Here is a 13,532-nt window from a genome sequence, read left to right on the forward strand (position 1 = left end):
CACACAGAACTATGGTGCACAAGAAGCTGGAGCAGTTCTGCTAGCACAACAAAGCATATTTCTTTCTTTTTCTTTTTTTAAAGTAAGCTCTAGACCCAACTTGGGGCTCAAACTCAGGACCCCAAGATCAAGAGCTGTATATTCTATCAACTGAGCCAGCCAGGGATCCCTAAAGTGTATTTCTTTCTTTTTTAGAAGATTTTATTTATTTGAGAGAGAGAGAGAGACAGAGAGAGCAGGAGCGGGAGGGAGAGGGGGAAGCAGGCTCTGCGCTGAGCAGGGAGCCTGATGTGGGGCTTGATCCCAGAATCCTGGGATCATGACCTTAGCCGAAGGCAGCCGTTTAACTGATTGAGCACCCAGGTGCCCTAACGCTTATTTCTTTTAATAAAAAATTGACAGTATGTATATATATTTTTTAAAGATTTTATTTATTTATTTGACAGAGAGAGATCACAAGTAGACGGAGAGGCAGGCAGAGAGAGAGAGAGAGGAGGAAGCAGGCTTCTTGCTGAGCAGAGAGCCCGATGTGGGACTCGATCCCAGGACCCTGAGATCATGACCTGAGCCGAAGGCAGCGGCTTAACCCACTGAGCCACCCAGGCGCCCGACAGTATGTATATTTTTTATACTAAGGTAGATTAATAAGGAAGTAGGTAGAAAACAATTTCACGGTAGCTAAAAAGAATGGCTGATTTGAACTTGCTGATAGGTTGAGAAGCGGAGGAGAGTAAAGGGTAGCCAGCAAGGGATTCATCTGGAATCACATCCACAGGTGATCAATCCCAAAGCCAACATGCATGTCCCAAACAAATCCAACAGGTGATCTATGTGTTATAATTTCTTAGCAGTACATAATACAGTCTAATACATAGCACAGTCTATTACAATCATTGTATTCTCAGACTCGATGAAGGATATAGTACATTTAACAAGAAATCAATTAGGCCTTATAACAGATATATTAATAACAGCTACCAATCTTTGAGTGCTTACTACGCACCAGGTATGAGGTTAAGTGGATTATTCCATTCACTCTTTAGGCCTATGACAAAGATGGTTTTATTATGTTCATTTCACAGATAAGAAAACTAGGCTAAAGAGGTCAAGTAACTTGCCCAAAGTCATACACAGCTAGGAGGAGGCAGAACCTAGTCTTTTTTTTTTTTTTTTTAAACTGGTTTTTTTTGGTGTGTTAAATATTTATTTATTTATTTATTTATTTGACAGACAGAGATCACAAGTAGGCAGAGAGGCCGGCAGAGAGAGAGAGAGGGGGAAGCAGGCTCCCCGCCGAGCAGAGAGCCCGATTGGGGCTTGATCCCAGGACCCTGAGATCATGACCTGAGCCAAAGGCAGGGCTTAACCCACTGTGCCATCTAGGTGTCCCCCAAACCTAGTCTTTTTTTTTTTTTTTTTTTAAGATTTTATTTATTCATTTGACAGAGAGAGACACAGCGAGAGAGGGAACACAAGCAGGGGGAGTGGGAGAGGGAACAGGCTTCCTGCCAAGCAGGGAGCCTGATGCAGGGCTTGATCCCAGAACCCTGGGATCATGACCTGAGCTGAAGGCAGACGCTTAATGACTGAGCCACCCAGGCACCCCCCCCCAGAACCTAGTCTTAACCAGGTTTGTCTAACTAGATCCAACCAGTTCACCACCATCTAGTTAATTTTTAACTGTAAGCAACTAATTCTGGCAGACAAAACTCTAGTTACACAGAACATAACTAGTAACCATGATACACAGCAGTCAGGAAAAGTTACTAAGTCATTCATTTATCAGAGCAGCCCTTAACTCCTGCTATTGGACCACACCTGCAAAGCTGACACAGGAGGTAAGAATTAGCACTGAAACCAAATGGACAACGGAAGTCCTAGTGCATTCTAAATAGTGACAATTGCCTTTCAATTTAATGTGCTGCAACACAGCTGCTGATCACAAAACCTGAAATTAGTCTACGGCAAAATGAAAATCTTTCTAAAAACTAAAATTATACCCCAAAGCAGCAATGCAGAGAATCAACTAATGCTAATCTTCTGTTTTGCGCCACCTGCAAATGAAACCATTTCAAGTACAATGAATCAAGGTGATAATTTTAACACTCTTTTGCTCTATGTCTCTGAACCAGGGGGAAATAGGACATTTAAAAGCAGACTCTATGAGCGCCTGGGTAGCTCAGTCGGTTGAGTGTATGACTATTTCAGCTAGGGTCATGATCTCAGGTTGGTGAGATGGAGCCCTGCATCAGGCTCCCCACTCAGTGCGGCGTCTGCTTCCCTTCTCCTTCTGCCCCTCCCGCTGCCTCTCATTGTGCTTTTTTAAACATATAAATAAATCTTTGGGGGGAAAAAAAAGCAGACTCTGGCTCCTCAAGTTATTTGCAGTCGCACTTATCATTTCTACTATCAGTATAATGGTTAAGTGAGGCTGGCTCAGTCAGTGGAGCATACCACTCTTAATCTCAGAGTTGTGAGCTCAATCCCCATATTGGGGTGTAGAGATCACTTCAAAGAAATCTCAAAATATAGGGACACCTGGGTGGCTCAGTTGGTTAAGCATCTGCCTTCAGCTTGGGTCATGATCCCAGGGTCCTGGAGTCAAGTCCCAAATCGGGCTCCCTGCTCACTGGGGAGCCTGCTTTCTTCCTCTGCCTGCTACTCTCCCTGCTTGTGCTCACACTATCTCCATCTCGCTGACAAATAAATAAAATCTTCTAAAAAAAAAATATATATATATATATATGTATGTATATATATATATATATATATGTATGTATGTATAGGGGCTCCTGGGTGGCTTAGTTGGTTAAGCTGGGTGCCATTGGCTTGCGTTATGATCTCAGGGTCCTGAGATCAAGCCCCACATTAAGCTCCTTGCTCAGTGGGAAGTCTGCTTCTCACTCTCCCTCTCCTGCTCTGTTTGTGCTCTCCTGCTCGTGTGCACTCTCTCTCAAATAAATAAAATCTTAAAAAAAATTACACACACACACACACACACACATATATAAAAAACATGATAACTGAGCCACCAGCTGAGAAAAATTAGCTAACAGATACGCGGTATACAGAGTAACAAAAACTTAATTTCTTACAAGCAAGTACTTTCTTAACAACAACTAAAAATAAATAAATAAATAAATAAATAAATAAAAGCTCAATAATTAAAAATCCCCTTTGGGGGAAAAATCATTTGATAAAATTAAAAAAAAAAAAAATCCCCCTTGGCAGAAAGGGATCAAAATCAGGCTGAAAAAAATTCCAACTAACACCTTTCAATAATGAAAAGTACTTTAAACTAAATATTGCTTGAGAAATTTATGTCTAAGTAAAATATTGTTGGAAATAGTATAGGCACAGAGCAATGATATACATACTGACAAAAACATATAGTGGTAGATACAGAAGTTTAAAATCATCTAGTCCAATATCATATGAAACGAAATGTGTTTTGAAGTTTTATTTCTCACATTTGGAAAATTCTGTAAGTATCTGCATTTAACCTGGTACTCTGCCAAATAATTTCAGTGCACATTTTGGAATTCCTCTGCCTATTTCCAGGGCTGGGTTTAGCCAATTTTACCACTCACCTGATACGTCACAGGTTCTGGGTTAAGTGCTGGGAGGATACAAATCTAACTTTACTTCTCTCCTCACTAATAACAGTTTCCTTGCCTTCACAATAGACAATTAGAAACCATTTCTGTGAAATACACCATAAGGTAATAGCCACTGTAACAAAGCTATTTCCATGATGACCCAAGTAACAAAGTGTTATTGATCTGGTTACAATGAAATTTAATAGCAAATAATCCTGAACAGTAAAATCTTCTCTCATCCCTCTGCACTTTAACAGACCCTGAAGAAAGGGCAGAGTGAGTGGAATGGAGTATGGAGACAAAGGAGTTTTTTTCCCTGGTTCTATGGTTCTGACCCCAAGCGATAATTACCTTTCAACCCTTTCAACTCCAACTTTATCTCAAATACTTTTGCACCTAAAACACAAAATGTCCAAAGCAACCACTCAAATACAACATAAAAAACATCAGAAATCCGGCCAAAGGTGATAAAGTTGAGCACAATCATCTCTCTCTCAACCCTACTGCATCCAAAGATTTCAGAGATGTTAACCATTGCTTTGTCCTGAAGGCTGAGAAGATAACCAATGTGCCCCCTGTACAAAAATTTATTACGGCAAAACAAATGTAATGTTCTAACTTAAAATTTTAGAATTTTACCTAAGTAGGTCCAGCTTTCCCTCTCCAATTTAAGCATCAAATTACTATGTTTTGTGTACATAAACATTAAAATCTAAAAGGTTCCATTTCTGGAGGAAGAATTAGGACCAAGTTTTCCCACTTCTAAAAATCATATAGAGCAATAAGAATGAATATTCACTCTAGACACAAAATGTCCCACATAGAGCTGACATGTTCAGTGAATTGAGGGGGGCAGAGAAAACCCACAAATTCCAAATGATGTGACAAGTGAAGCGCAAAACACCACAAACCGAGAAACCAATTATAAGACAGAAGTGACACAGGAGATTTAAATATAAAAGTGAAATCATGTTAAGTACTAGAATAAAACATGGGTGAATGCCCTAACAACTTTAGAGTAAGGAAGACCTTCCTAATAATGGCTCAAAACTCCAAAGTCATTAAAAAAAAAAAATTGGAAAATCCAACTTCATAAAAACAGCAACAAAAGAACTGCTGTATAGCAAGAGGCCACCATAAGCAACGTAAAAAAGCCTTCACAACTCAGAGACAAAGGACTACTAATGTCCCTACTCTTTATAGAACTCTCAAAGATGGAGAAGAAAAAGACAACTCAAAATAAAAATGGAGAATACAACAGTCAGTTCACAGAGAATTAAAAACTCTCAAACAACTTAAAACATTGCTCAGAAGACAAATGAAGCACTACACTGAGATCCCAGTTTTCACCCATGAGATTGGTAAAAATTCCAAAGATTAATAACATACTCTTGTTGGCACAGCTGTGAAGAAACCAGTATTTTCAGGCACTCGAGTGGGAGTGCAGAATGTCACCATGCTACAGAGGGGAATCCAACCATATCCACCTACCACTGTTGCATCTATCCGTTGATCCAACAACCTTACTTCTGGCAGTCAAACCACCTCAGCCCACACACCCGCACACACATAAAGCTATTCACTACAGTACTGTTTTGATTGTTATAGCAAACCACCCAAGGGTCATCAACCCAAGGCTAGTTAAATTATGGACCAGTCACACAACAGAACACCCTGTAATTGTTTGTTTTTGTTTTTGTTTTGTTTTGTTTTTAAGAGTTTATTTATTTGACAGAGAGAGATCACAAGTAGGCAGAGAGGGGGAAGCAGTCTCCCTGCTGAGCAGAGAGCTTGATGCAGGGCTCAATCCCAGGACCCTGGGATCATGACCTGAGCCGAAGGCAGAGGCTTTAACCCACTGAACCATCCAGGCACCCCAATAAATAACAATCTTTAAAAATAAAAATTAAAAAATAACTAATATAAGCTATTAATTTAAATGTATAAACTTAAAATTATTCAATACCTTTCCTTAAACATACGTATTTCTCAAAAATTGTGTGAGGGAGCCTGGGTGGCTCAGTGGGTCAGGTCTCTGCCTTCAGCTCATGTCATGATCTCAGGGTCCTGGGGTTGAGCCCTGCATCAGGTTCTCTGCTCAGCAGGGAGACTGCTTCCCCCTCTCTGCCTACTTGGGATCTCTCTCTCTCTCTCTCTGTCAAATAAATAAAATCTTTTTAAAAATTGTGTCAGAAACTTTTTTTAAGATTTTATATATTTAATTTCATAGAGAAAGAGCGAGAACACAAGCGGGGGGAGTGGAAAAGGGAGAAGCAGGCTCCCCACTGAGCAGGGAGCCCAACGCAGGGCTCGATCCCAGGACCCTGGGATCATAACCTGAGCCAAAGGCAGACGCTTAATGACTGAGCCATCCAGCCACCCCTGTGTCAGAAATTCTTTTCCAAATATTCATTGATTACCATCATCTCTTCAGATTTAGTTAAAAAAATTAATAAAAAAACCCACAAATAATCCAATTTAAAATGGTCAGAAGACATGAACAGACATTTTTTCAAAGAAGAGATACAGAGAGCAGAAACACATGAAAGGATATTCAACATCACTCATCATTCAGGAAATGCAAATCATAACTATAATGAGAACAACTTCACACCAGTCAGAATGGCTAAAATAAAAAAAACACAAGAAACAACAAGTGTTGGAGAGAATGTAGAAAAAAAGGAACCCTTGTGCACTGTTGGTGGGAAGGCAACTGGTGCAGCCACTCTGGACAACAGCATGGAGGTTCCTCAAAACATGAACCACCAGGACACACACAGGGAAAGGAGAGCTAGGAGGTGGCCAAAGCCACATAATGTCAGTAGTTCATTCGTCTGCCCTTGCCAAATGGATCATGTGGAAGGTGACTGGAAGGGCAATGCAAAAAAACAGCTAATGTGAGCGTGACCAGGCTTATTCTGGATCCCTATTTATTAAAGTATTTTAATAAGTGAAAAGCCTACTTCGTTCATGATGCTCTTCAGCTGTGCATAGTTGGGGATGCTGTGCTTCTCAAAGCTCTACCTGTCTCATGAATAAAGCACATGAAACATGAACGGGCCAAAGTCATTTTCAAAGTTGGATAAATCATAGGTCCAGTGACTGGAAAACCCCGTGCAGGAAGCTATCTGGAAAGCCCAGTCAGCCTGGAAACCACCTGCCTAGCCAAAAATCTAGAAGAACAGCTCTCAGCACAGTGAAGAAGGATTGGAAGGAGCCAAAGGGAAAGATGGATGTTTACTTTATGGAAAAAGACATTTTTCTAAGTTTCAATACAAAAATGTTCAATTTCTCTTCTAGTATTTATGGAACAGCTAAAAGTAAGTGAAGGAAAGGTTTTGTTAAAATTTTTCATAAAAGTTTAAGGTCATGTTTTAAATTTCCTTTTCACTGGATATACTTTTCTCTTACAGTAAGTGTGCCTAGTGATCTCCTGCATTGTCTTGTAAACTCACTGTTTTAGAAGGTGTCATCTTTTCTCATTCAAAGGATTCTTGAATTTATCTTAGAATCTTTATTTGGGAAGGACAAAACCTTTTGATATCATAAAACAGATAAGACCACATTACGTGAGTATTTATTTTTGATGGTATATATTTGAAGTTAATTTAAATTTTTTTCTTTGATTTAACTAATCACAAGTAGAAATAATCAACAGTCTGATTGGGGGCAGACTTTATCAGATTAAAGTCTTCATTAATACAAATGTTCACACATAGAAAAGGAAAAAAAAAAAAAGAATAGAGATACCATATGATCCAGTAATTCCACTACTGGATATTTACCCCAAGAAAATACTAATTTGAAAAGATATATGCATGCTGATGCTTAGTGTAGCATTATTTACAAAAGTCAAATTATGGACTCCAAGTCTCCACTGATAGAGGAATGGATGAAGAAAATGGGGCACTGGGGCACCTGGGTGGCTTAGATGGCTAAACATCTGCCTTTGGCTTAGGTCATGATCTCCAGGTCCTGGGATCGAGCCCCACATTAGGCTCCCAGCTCAGCGAGGAGTCTGCTTCTCCCTCTCCTTCTCCCTCTGCTTGCGCTCTTTGTCTCTCTCTCTCTCAAATAAATAAAAATCTTAAAAAAAAAAAAAGAAAATGTGGCATTATTCAGCCACACACAAAAATCTTGCCATTTGCAACAACATGGATTGAGTTAGAAAATCTAATGCTAAGAGAAATTAGTCAGAGAAAGGCAAGTATCATATAGGATGTCACTCATATGGGGAATTTAGGAAACAAAACAAATGAATAAAGAAAAAAAGGGAAAAACCAAAAACCAGACTCTTAACTATGGAGAACAAACTGACGGTTACCACAAGGGAGGGTGGGTGGGTGGAAGGGGGAAATAGGGAATGGGGACTAAGAGTACACTTATCATGATAAGCACTGAAAAATGTACAGAATTGCTGAATCACTATATTGTACACCTGAAACTAATAAAACACTGTAGGCGAACTATAATGGAATTAAAATTTTAAAAAATTAACTGAAAATTACAATGACTGAGAAAAAGAACATACCAAATAGGATTAATAGCAGATGAAACAAGATTAATAAAGGGATCAGTGAATCTGAATGCCCAGCAATAAAACTATGCAAAATGAAAAAGAAGAAAAAAAAACAAAACAAAACAAACAAAAACCCAGCACCCATGAACTATAAGACAACTTCAAGCAGCATATATATAAAAAATTGGAGACTCAAAGGATGGGGAAGACATTTAAGAAATAATGGCCAAAAATCTTCCAAATTTGATGAAAATTATACACGTAGAGATCTAAGAAGTTCCATGAACATCAAGACAAAAGACAAAGAAAATGACACCAAGGTATATCACAATCAAATTGCTCAAAACTAATGACAGAAAATTGTAAAATGGTCAGCGAAAAAGTCATGTTAAGAACAGAGACAAAGATAGAGATGATCACAGACTTCTCATGGGGTAACATGAAAGCAAGAGGACATCTTCAAAATACACAGAAAGAAAAATCTAGGGGCACCTGGGTGACTCAGTTGGTTAAGCAGCCAGTTATGTGCTGCCTTTTGACTGACTCAGGTCATAATCTCAGGGTCCTGGGACTGAGCCCCTCATTGGGCTCCGCAGTCAGCAGGGAATCTGCTTCAGGACTCTCTCTCCCTCTGCCCCCATCCCTCTAAAATAAATAAACCAATCTAAGAAAGAAAGCAAGCAAGGGAGGGAGGGAGGGAAGGAGGGAAGGAGGATGAATCTACCTGGAATTCTATGCCTAGCAAAAATGTCTTTCAGAGTCAAAGGTGAAATATTTTTCAGACCTAAAAAGCTGAAAGAATTCATGACTTGCAGATCTCCACTACAAGAAAGGCTAAATAACAGTGGAAGATATCAATCCAGACAACAGAAATGGCAACTACATAAATAAATATATAAGATATTAAGTAAATCTCTTTAAAAGATACCTAATTAAACTAAAACAATAACAATGTACCAAGAGGCTTATAACATAGGTAAGATGTGTGACAAGCATAGCACAAGACCTGGGAAGGAAGAGAAAAAAGTAAGATTCTTACACTGTATGTGAAGTGGTATAGCATCACTCAAAGACAGACCCTGATAAGTTAAAGTGCATATTATAAGCCTTAAACAAACCACTAAAAATAGTAAAATACAGACAATAGTAAATAAGTCCACAAAGGAAATAAAAGGAATCACAAAAAATATTCAACCCAAAAGAAGGCAGATAAATAAAAAACAAATAGCAAGATGTCAGACTTAAACTAACCATGCCAATAACTATATTAAATATAAATGGTCTAAACACCCTAGTTAAAATGTAGAAATTATCAAACTGGATAAAAGAGCAAAACCCACTTATACTCTGCTTAGAAGAAATACAGTTAATATAGGTGAACAGTTAAAGGATGAAAAGAGATATACCAAGCTAAACTAATTAAAAGAAAAATTTAAAAAAGTTATATATATATACTTTTTCAAACCTGATTCTCTAGGATTTTTATTATCAAAAACAAAGTGGTTATATTAATAGCAGACAAAGATTTCAAAGCACAGAATTTTGTTAATGATAACGTCATTTCATAATGATAAAGAAGTCAGTTCATAAAAAGAACGTAATAATCCTAAATGTTTAATGCACTTACTAACAGAGTTTCAGAATACATGAAGCAAAACCTAATACAACCTCAAGGAAAAAAATAGAGAAATCCACAGTTATAGTCAGAGATTCCAAATCCTTCTCAATAACTGATAGAAGAAGTCAACAGAAAATCAGTACTTGAACAACTACAATCAACCAACTTGACTTAACCGACATTTATTTATTTTATAGGACACTGTGTCCAACAACAGAAAACAAATTCTTCTCAAGTACATACAAAATTTACCACAAGAAATCACAACTTGGGACAATAAAATAACAGGATTCAGGTCACATAACATATGGTACTTACCCATAGTCGAACTAAATTATATATCAATAATAGAAAGATCTCTGGAAAAATCTCTAAATACTTGAAACCAAATGTACATAAAAGTAATATAATGTTAAAGAAGAAATTAAAAGGGAAATTAGAAAGTATTTGAACAGAATAAAACCTGTAACACCAGAACTTGCTTGACGCTGTTAAAGCAGTGCTTAAGGGTAAATTTTTAACACGAAACAACTCTAATTTTAGAAAAGAAGAAAGGTCTCAAATCAATGAGCCCAGCATTCACATATAGCAATGGAAAGAAAGAACACAGTAAAATGCAATGTAAAGAGAGGTAAGTAAACATTACAGATCAAGGCATAAAAAAAATCAACAGTATAGATAATATAAAAAGAGGGGGAAAAAACCCCCAATGAAACCAAAAGCTGGTTCTGTGAAAAGATCCATAAGACTGATAAATCATTTAGCTAGACTGCAAAAAAAAAAAAAAAAAAAAAAGGAACACAAATGATCAACATCAGGTATGAGAGAAGTGACTTCACCGCAGATTCTACAGACACTAAAAGGCTAATAATGGACTATTTTATTCACATTATCAAATATGATAATTTCTGCCACTTAATTGGGGTTTATCAGACAATTTACTTTTATTTATTTATTTTTTTAAAATTTTATTTTTAAGGGGCGCCTGGGTGGCTCAGTGGGTTAAGCCTTTGCCTTTGGCTCAGGTCATGATCTCAGGGTCCTGGGATCGAGCCCCGCATCGGGCTCTCTGCTCAGCAGGGAGCCTGCTTCCTCCCCCATCCCCACCTGCCTCTCTGCCTACTTGTGATCCCTCTCTGTCAAATAAATTAATACAATCTTAAAAAAAATTTATTTTTAAGTAATCTTTATGCCCAATATAGGACTTGACTTTACAACCCTGAGATCAAGAGTCACATATTCTATTCTACCAACTGAGCCAGCCAAGCACCCCTAGCCTGTTTACATTTATGCAGGCCAATAAATCCAACAGCTTATGTGACATGGTTGAATTCCTTAAAACACAATCTACTACAACTTACTCAAAAAGAAACAGATTATCTGGATAACCCTACATATACCTGCTAAAAAAAAAAAACTGCATTTGTAGTGGAAAACGTTTCTAAAAAAATGTATCAGCCCCAGAGAGCTTCATTGGGAAACTCTACTAAACATTTTAAGTAAGAAGTAATAATTCTACATAAACTATTTTAGAAAACCTAAGAGGGAACACCTTTTTTGAAAGATTTTATTTATTTATTTGAGAGAGAGAGAGAGAGAGAGAGAGAGAGAGAGAGCTTAAGAGGGGGGAAGGACAGAGGGAGAAGCAGACTCCCCACTGAGCAGGTATCCCGATGCAGGAATCGATGCTGGGACTCCAGGATCATGACCTGAGCTGAAGGCAGCTGCCGAACCAACTGAGCCACCCAGGTGTCCCGAGGGAATACTTTCTAACTCATTCTATGAGGCCAGGATACTACGACACCAAAATTAGACAAGGGTATTGTAAGAAAATTACAGCCCGATATCCCTCATAATACAGACATAAAAATTTCCAATCAAATCAAATCAAATTAAATGGTTAAATCAAGAAAGTTCAGCAAATGAAATCCAACAATATATAAAAAGTATAAATAGATCATGATGACAAAACTTACCCCAGAAACTACAAATTGGTTTAGCATTCAAAAATCACTGAATATAACTCACATTAAAAAACTGTATGATCATCAATAGACACAGAAAAAACATTTGACAAAATTTACCATCTATTCCTGATAAAAACCCTCAGCAAACTAGGAATTGAAAATAAACTTCTTCATACTGATAAAAAGAATCTACGAAAAACCCACAGCCAACAAAACACTTAATGGAAAAAGACCATGCTATCTCCCTAAAAACAGGTACAAGAAATAATGACTAATAAAGCTAAATATTTTGGGGGGGCACCTGGATGGCTCATTCGCCTTCAGCTCAGGTCATGATCCCAGGGTCCTGGGATCGAGTCCTGCTCAGGGCTCCCTGCTCAGCAGGAAGCCTGCTTCTTCTTCTCCCACTCCCTCTACCTGTGTTCCCTCTCTCACTATCTGTCGAAAAAAATAAATAAAATCTTAAAAAAAAAAAAGCTAAGTATTTTTTTTTGGTTATGTACTAGCCATTTGTTTTCTCCACAGAGAACACCCTCTTCTCATCAAATGCCTGATGCCTGCTTGCTTTCCTACTGGAGTATTTTTTCTTGGAAAAAATAATTTCAACACTAATACCAAAGAGTACAAAAAATAATTTCCTCTTGTAAAAAAATTCAGTAAATATTAAAGATATTAATCTTTTGTCAGTCCCATCTTTTTTTTTAAAGATTTTATTTATTTATTTGACAGATCACAAGTAGGCAGAGAGGCAGGCAGAGAGAGGGGGGGAAGCAGGCTCCCTGCTGAGTAGAGAGCTTGATGCAGGGCTCGATCCCAGGACCCTGGGATCATGACCTGAGCCGAAGGCAGAGGCTTTAACCCACAGAGCCACCCAGGCACCTCTTTTTTTTTTTTTTTCAAAGTAAATTCTACCCCCAGTGTGGCTCAAACTCACCACCATGGATCCAGTCACATGCTCTACTGACTGAGCCAGCCCAGGAGACCCTATCAATCCTATCTTTTTTAACATTTTAACCTATTTAAGTTCACATACCTTTCTATTTTTACCACATAAAAATTTTTTTTATTTCATTGTATTCAAATATTCATTGTGAATTATCCCAATCCAGACGCAGCCCCCATTGTCTTTATTATTTTCGGTGGTTTCATTTTCTAACTTTTATTTATTTGTTTATTTGAGACAGAGACAGAGAAAGCACAAGAAGGTGAAGGGGGACAAGCAAACTCCCTGCTGAGTAGGGAGCCTGATGCAGGGCTCCACCCTAGCACCCCAAGATCATGACCGGAATTGAAATCAGATGCTTAACCAACTGAGCCACCCAGGTGCCCCTCTTTTTCTACCTTAAAAAAAAAAAACAACTCTGGTGGGCACCTGGGTGTTCAGTCGGTTAAGCGTCTGCCTTTGGCTCAGGTCATGATCCCAGGGTCCTGGGATCGAACCCTATATCAGGCTCCCTGCTCAGCAGAGAGCCTGCTTCTTCCTCCTCCCTCTGCTGCTTGCCCTGCTTGTGTGTCCTTTCTCTCTCTCTGTCAAATAAATAAAATCTTTTTTAAAAAATCTGGAATTTATTTTGGTGAACAGCGAGGCTCTAGTTTTTTTTGTTTTTTTTTTTTTTAAAGTGGGCTCTAGGGCGCCTGGGTGGCTCAGTGGGTTAAAGCCTCTGCCTTCAGCTCAAGTCATGATCTCGGGGTCCTGGGATCGAGTCCCACATTGGGCTCTCTGCTCGGCAGGGAGCCTGCTTCCTCCTCTCTCTTCTTCTGCCTGCCTCTCTGCCTACTTGTGATCTCTCTCTGTCAAATAAATAAATAAAATCTTTAAAAAAAAATAA

The 13,532-nt window shown here is 38.4% G+C and overlaps 1 protein-coding gene and 1 pseudogene across 1 annotated transcript in view; one reads left to right on the plus strand and one right to left on the minus strand.

Annotated features, from left to right (window-relative positions):
* The window catches only part of LOC111151679 (replication protein A1), a 76,515-nt gene that overhangs the window by 29,182 nt on the left and 33,801 nt on the right, over positions 1-13,532 (minus strand). The window lies entirely within an intron of this gene.
* Positions 6,415-8,960, plus strand: LOC111151259 (annotated as a pseudogene).

This window comes from Enhydra lutris, unplaced genomic scaffold (genome assembly GCF_002288905.1).
Source record: "Enhydra lutris kenyoni isolate GAN:26980312 unplaced genomic scaffold, ASM228890v2 scaffoldscaffold26, whole genome shotgun sequence".
In the NCBI taxonomy this organism is placed as follows: Eukaryota; Metazoa; Chordata; class Mammalia; order Carnivora; family Mustelidae; genus Enhydra; species Enhydra lutris.